Raw genomic sequence first — 7,129 nt, 5'->3', positions numbered from 1 at the left:
GTGAGGGGGACAAGAGAGGAGCCCTCCACTAAGTCTCTGTGGTAAGAATGCCCCCAGGCTGCTGTTATGTTTCCGAATCCATGCAGTCTCTTCTTCCCTGCAGAATTAGCCCTATGTCCGATGGATCCAAAGAAGAAAACCCTAAAAGACATATTCTGTGTGGTGCCCTCTGTATTGCCCCAACTGAGTGCTCCCTGGGAAGCGGGGGTCCTGGGAGCCATGACCCTGCCCTGGGAAGCGGGCATCCTGGGAGCCATGACCCTGCCCTGGGAAGCAGGGGTCCTGGGAGCCATGACCCTGCCCTGGGAAGCGGGCATCCTGGAGCCATGACCCTGCCCTGGGAAGCGGGGGTCTGGGAGCCATGACCCTGCCCTGGGAAGCAGGGGCCTTGGGAGCCATGATCTCGTCTTTCCCAGAAAGGAAACCCAAGGTGCATGGCCCCCCAAGGGTGGATCCGTAGTGCCACCTTCCCCCACAAAGGAAAGCCACGTGCCTCAATCCCTGTGCAGGAAGCCCCAATTATGTGCCCATTGAGCATCTGTGGAACCCCACTGGCCCCAGCAAAAATAAACCACTTTTAGCTCACACAGTCTTGTCTCTTTATTTCCCACGTCCCTGACAGTGCAGGCGTTTGACAAAATCAAGAGCCCTCTCTCGCGGGCGATCCGATGTCCCCCTGCAAAGCCTGGGAAGAGCCCCACCGCCATCGCTTCTGAGCACAAACATTAGCGGGAGCCCCGCCAGGCGGGAAGACAAAAATAATTGTTCAGCCGCCGTTCTAATGTAACCTTTTGCAAAGTTCCTAGTTTCAAAAAGTTCCCCTTGACTTACTGGCGTCACATTGAGATAATTTATGAGACCGTCTGTTCTCCTGAAGACGACGGCACATTTCCATGAAGCGCGCTCTTCCCCCCCCTCCCCCCCCCTCGCTCTACGACTGTCCCAGACCCTTCACCCTTTTTAATGTAGGCAGCCTGCTCCCTTTCCTTACCATCTGCACGGCCCCCTTTGCTACCTTAACACACTCCTCTAATGGTCTCTGTATAATTAAGGCATTATGGTGGTGAGCCTGAATATGCCTTGGGAAATTGGCCGAGACCATATATCTTGATGGGGCAGTGGGATGTGCCGGCGGTCGGCTACAATGTAGGTGGACGGCTTTGCCGTCCGAGATGAGAGGCGGAGTCCATCAGCGGTCACACTTGGTCAGGAAGGCGTGGAAAGAGAAAGGCCAGCCCGACGGCCTTACGTTGGTCTGGAGGAAATCTTAAGCTTAAGCTTCTGGTAGCATCAAGTTGGACTGAGCGGTGCTGAGAAATGTGGGGCTTGCATTCAACTCCCCTCCCATGCCTCCCCCCCCCCCCCCGACCTTCTCCCCCTCCTTCTGGTCCTTTCTGGCCACTTGGCTCTGCACAATAGGACCTCTCATCTTCTCTGGAGGTTCTATAGTGAAGCTATTTGGCTGTTAACCCGAAGGTTGGTGGTTCAAAACCCAAATAGTAGCCCCAAGGGAGGAAGACCTGGCAACCACCTCCTAGAAAAACCCCACGGGACTTTCACTCTGTCACCTGGGATGGCTGTGAGCTCAAGGTGATGCAACAGCACCTCATGACAACGACAAAATCTCCAATTACCTTGCAGACGAAGATACATTTAGAATTTGACCCTAACTCCGGTCCACCAGATTCCACTTGATCCGGTTCCTGCCTTGGTCCCCAGCCCCATCTCAGTCAGTGGATCATGTAGTTGCCACAATGGTCCCATTCCGGGCCTTCCAGTGTAAACTGGTTCCCACCTCCGCCATGATAGTCCCATTCCGGGCCTTCCAGTGTACCAACTGGTTCCCACCTCAGGCCCATTGGCCATGCTGCTCTTACCTCTTCCCAGTGTGTCGAGTGGGCATTTCTCTTTCTTCACGGAGAAAGCGAACTTTGGCCTTCTCACAGCAGGTCCTGATTATAGAGCAGGTTCTCCAAAGACTGACCCATGTCGTTTATTTGGGAGGTGACCCCCAAAAATCCAGTGAGTAGGACAAAGAAGGGACCCAGTTCTGGGTAGGATGAATAAGAGCAGAGTCGATTTAATACTGGCCGAGCACAATCTGGGACGCCATGCAGAACATTCCTCAGAGTTGTTCCATCCAGAGGCCGGGAGCTGGGATCTACTGGTTGAGGCTCTCTTCAGCACTGCACTCTGCTCTAAAGGACAGACACCGGCTCTGCCTCCCACAAGCCCTCCCACTGAGAGGCAACTGGGGGAGGGAGTGGAGGACACTGCCCACCACCTGGCAGGGGGCATCCTGCAAGGGCCAAGGAGAACACATGCTAGGGGCCTCCATTTCCCTCGCTTTCTCCATCCTGACTATTGCTCTAGGAGAACTTGCCCCAACGGTAAGCATGTGTTTGTGTCGTTGTCTATTTTTGAATGTTTCTTTAGTGAGCATCAAATACGGCGTTAGTATTTGAGCAATAGTGTGTCAGGGAGTCAGCCATTCTGAAGTATGCCTAGCCCGTTTTAGAGTCAATTCTGAGAAGCTGAATTGTTCTGTCTAAGCAAGCATGCCTCTGTGTGTGTGTGTGTGTGTGTGTGTGTGTGCGCGCACATGTCTCTCTCTCTCTCAAACTGCAGCAATGAGAACACATTAGACCCTAGGATTCGTATACACCAGTGTCTGGGTGATGCACAAGAAAGAGCTTCATTATTTTAAAAAGAAACCTGAACTAGAGGATGACGATTGTTCAAAGCTTTGTTGGGTTCCTTCGTTCCTCCCCACCCCGCCCCCACCCAGTTCCACTAAAAACCCATTTAAATCCGGCTTGAGTGCTTTTGCATTTGGCTTAAAAGTGTTCAGAACAGCAGGAAAAAAACCTCAACTTCAGGCAAGACTGCTCTCCCCTTCCCTCCCCTCCTCTCCTCTTCTCCGCCCCTCTACCCCACCGTCTGTTTTGACTTTGGGATGTGTGAGTTTCAGAAAATCAAAAAAGGAAAATTCACTTTGACACACAGGCTCTCCCTCCACCGGGAACGTGTAGGTGCGGGGTTCCCGGAAAAGGTTATCTAGAGACAAGAATTGCTTTCTTCCAAGATCATGCACTGGTGCTCGGCGAGCTTGATTTCACCGCTGCTTTCTGATGTGCATTTCTTGCCACTTCTAGATGAAACAAATGAGGTGAGGTGGCAAACATTAGGAGAGGAATTAGCAATAATGAGCCCAGTAACAAAAAACATTATCATCAAAAATTGCATTGAGCATCCTTTCATAATTATTCCCCTTAATTGATGTGTGTGTGTGTTGTGTTCGTGTGGTTTGAATGCAATGCAATGATACTGATAGTCCCACCTGCCACTGACTAGGAATTCCATGTAACGATGAATGGTTTCCCAAACTGAAGGTCAGGCTTCCATCTTCGAGGTCTCTGCTGCAGCTCTAAGAAGCTGCATGCCCTTCACCTGGTCCTGGTCCTGGTCCTGGTCCTGGGACTCCAGGCTGAGGTTACTCTTCACCCCCCTGCTTAGTGTGGCATGGAAAGTGGGCCGTCAGCCCCCCCGCCCCCCCCCCCAGGACTTACTGCTTTCCTGATCCTGGGCTTGTGCATCAACCCTTTCCAGTTTGCCTGCCCTCCAGAATGTCAGTCTTGCTGAATCAGTCAGGGTGGGAGGGAGACGGAGTTCCTCCTCCCCCCCCAGTTTAATTGAGTGGGTAAAACTGGAAGCTGAAATTTACATTTTTCAGGACCCCCTTTGGGGTATAACATATCAAAGTGGGTATTTGGGCATGAGTAAATGTGGCACTTTATAATTTCGGACAGTAGTAATATTAAGATTTATTGAACATCTATTATGTATCAGAGTCAGAATTGGGTTGTTGACCTGCCTTTTCTTATTTAGTCCTCTGCGTAACCCTGTTTTCTAGGTTCATCACCCATCCGTCAGGTTGTCATATTGTGGAGGCTGGCATGTTGTTACGGGGCCACTGGGATTTCAAATGTTAACAGGGTCTCCCGGGGTAGACACGTTTCAGGGGAGCTTGCAGACAAAGACTTGGTGATCGACTTCCAAAAATTAGCCAGTGAGCATCGTATGGACACATTACTTGTGGGTAATATTTCCCCTAAGACTTGGAGAGTGCCTAGGGCAATTCTTGGGATAGAGAAACCACTCAGTAATAATGGTACAAGCTTGCGTTCGCTGAGTGCCCACTGTATGCTAAATGCCACACCACCGCGTGTCAGATCTGTCTTTCTGGTCCTGAGAACAGTCCCAAGCAACAGAGGTGGTCTGCTGACGGGCAGTAGGACAGAGTTCACCTTCAGGGTCGGAGCTCGGAGCTAGCCCCTCTCCTGTGTCGGTGTTCATCTCATCAAACACCCGTCTCTGACGGCCCCGCCATCGTTCCTTCCCCCTCCCTCCAACAGGAAGGGCTAGCTTTCTCTTTTGAACTCCAGTGGCCTTTAACTGTCTGACTGGATCAAGAGGCAATGAGTCATACCCTTCCATGCCTTCCTGCAGTGTTTAAATCACTGTTGTCTTTGTTCATTCATTGATTTAGGCCCTGAGTGGGCAGGATTGGGAGCCTGTTCGCTTCCAGGCACCGGGAGTGGTGCTGAGGGTACAGAGAAGAATAGGGGAGACAGGGGGTTCATTACGGGCAGGGCTCGATTTGAAGGAGCCCAAAGTCCAGCTTGAGAGTCCCTCTTCCAGAGAACATTAGAACGTATATGTAAATACTGGGAAAGTTCAGCCCAAGAGGAGGGTATGAAACCCAAGCTCCATTAGCTCCCTGGAAAATCAGCACTTATCCTTGTGACTGTAGATCTTACACCTGGATAGTCTGATGCATATAGGTTACATCTATAACGAAGAACTCTTGAGGCCCGATGACCACCAAGAGATGAAATCAAGCAACATAGAACATATATAGGATTACAAACTTTGAGGAATTACGAAAGTCCTTGTTGAGGCGCCTTTGAAAGGCCTATTCTGGCAGCTGAATCTACAGTTAGGCTGCTCACTGAAAGGTCAACAGTTCAAACCCACCAGCTTCCCTGTAGGAGAAAGACGAGGTTTCGACTCCTGTAAGAGTTGCAGTCTTAGAAACCAACAGGGGCAGATCTACCCTGTCCTAGAGTGCTGTTTTGACTTGGTATTGACTGAATGGCAATGAGTCTTTGGTTTCATGTCTTTACCATCCAGAAAGGTTCTTGAGCCTTTCTCCCCAAAATGTGTCAGTTGGTAATAATGTATCGCTCTCTCTCATACCCACACAGGCACATAAAGTTTTCAAACAGTTTGAGTACCCATTCCATTACCTTTTCATTCACTCTTTTTAAAGCATAGTTTTAATTTTATTATCATTAATGGAACTTCCCCAGCCCCTGTGTTTAGTAATGAGCTGCACATTTTCATTTTGCATCAAGCCCTGCAAAACTTCAAGCGCATTCACTAAACCTAGGCTAGAATTTATTCCCCCTAACCCACTACCTCACTGTTCAGGTTTCATGTTCCAGATTCTTAAAACAGTTTGGTTGACATATAATTCACATACCATACCATTTCGTGGTTTAAACATATTAAAATAGTTGGCAATTATCACCTCAATCAATTTTAGAACACATTATTTACTCCTGTAGTCATTATTACTAGCGCTCCATTGTCCCGATATTTCCTATAATACTTCTAAAGAACTGTGATTCCAGTGGCTGTCTCTATAGATTTACCTCTCCTGGATTTCATATTTTAAAAAGCATACAAACTCTCCAACAGAAACAACTACATAAAACAGGGAAAAATCCATCCAAAAGAAGGCAAGAAAAGAAAATACTAGAATAAATTTGGAAATGTATCCAAAAGGTAAACAAATAAGATGTCCAGTTTATCTTAACTGCATCAGCATTGATCCACTTTCCAAAGCACTCTGGTAGAAAGACTATTCACATCCCTGGTCCCTGGTAACAGAGGAATCTCTGGAGGCTCAATCATCCGTGGGTGGAGGCGGAGGGGGGGAGGGGGCTTACAGTGCCATCCAAAGCCTTCTGTAAGCCAGGCACTCTGAACTTGAGCTCATACAGTTGGATCCTCTGATCTTAGATTTTATGATTTACAATCCTTGGATCACACAGGCTGGTGTGCTTCTTCATGTGGCTTTAGCTGACATCTAACTTAGCTAGATGCTTGTTTTAAGACATGCCTTTACGATTTCAGACACTCTTCTTTCTGATAGCCAGAACCATCTGATTTCTTCACCACACTTTGCTATGAAACCCAGATCTTCATGATCTCTTCATGAGGGCAAGTATCAAGTAAAGCCATGTCATAAGAACTAATTATCCTTAGATTAGGGTTGACGTTTATGTTCAAAATATATCTATGGGTTATATATATACCTGACCCATTTCGGAGATGTTATCATCATTTTCTTGGGGAATATTATAAATCATTTCCATGAGGCATATGATAATTACATGGATAGTATAATTAGTCATTGGTGTAGTCATAAATTTTTTCTTTTTTTTACAAATCTTTAAAAATCTGCTGGTATCCTTGTGTGTGTGTGTGTGTGGGGGGGTGCTTTTGACAACACTGTGCTGTGCTCTTCTTGTTTTCCTCTTATCTAACATTCTCTAAATGTCAGGGACCCTCCCCACTACCACACATATAACCTGCATAGGTAGGTACAGTCTGTTTTTGGGCCAGGTACTAAAATGCATTCATTGCGAGAACTAGAATTAACCACCCGCTCCTTTAGATATGCAGATATGCAAACTGATGAAGAATTCACTTCTCCTCTAAGTTACCTTTATTTAAGATTTCACACTTTCATGTGTGAAAACTACGTTTCTCAACCTAGCGTGTGAGACAGCTAATGTCTAGCACAATTAAGAAAACTCTTCCTCACCAAATATTTTGAAATTGAGTCAACAAAACAACAATTATAATGAGGAACCATTGACAGTTATATATGTACACATATGTAATATCGCTATCAATCTCTACATCTTTATCTCTGCCATCGAAATCTACACCACCATGGCATTGAGGGCAATCCATAGGAACTGCTCCTTAGGGTTTCTGAGACTGTGACTGTGCATGGGATCAGACAGCCTTAGATCCTGCCAAGTGGTTGATATGT

The sequence above is a fragment of the Tenrec ecaudatus genome, chromosome 12 (genome assembly GCF_050624435.1).
Source record: "Tenrec ecaudatus isolate mTenEca1 chromosome 12, mTenEca1.hap1, whole genome shotgun sequence".
Taxonomy (NCBI): domain Eukaryota; kingdom Metazoa; phylum Chordata; class Mammalia; order Afrosoricida; family Tenrecidae; genus Tenrec; species Tenrec ecaudatus.
Note: the sequence above shows the minus strand (reverse complement) of the source record.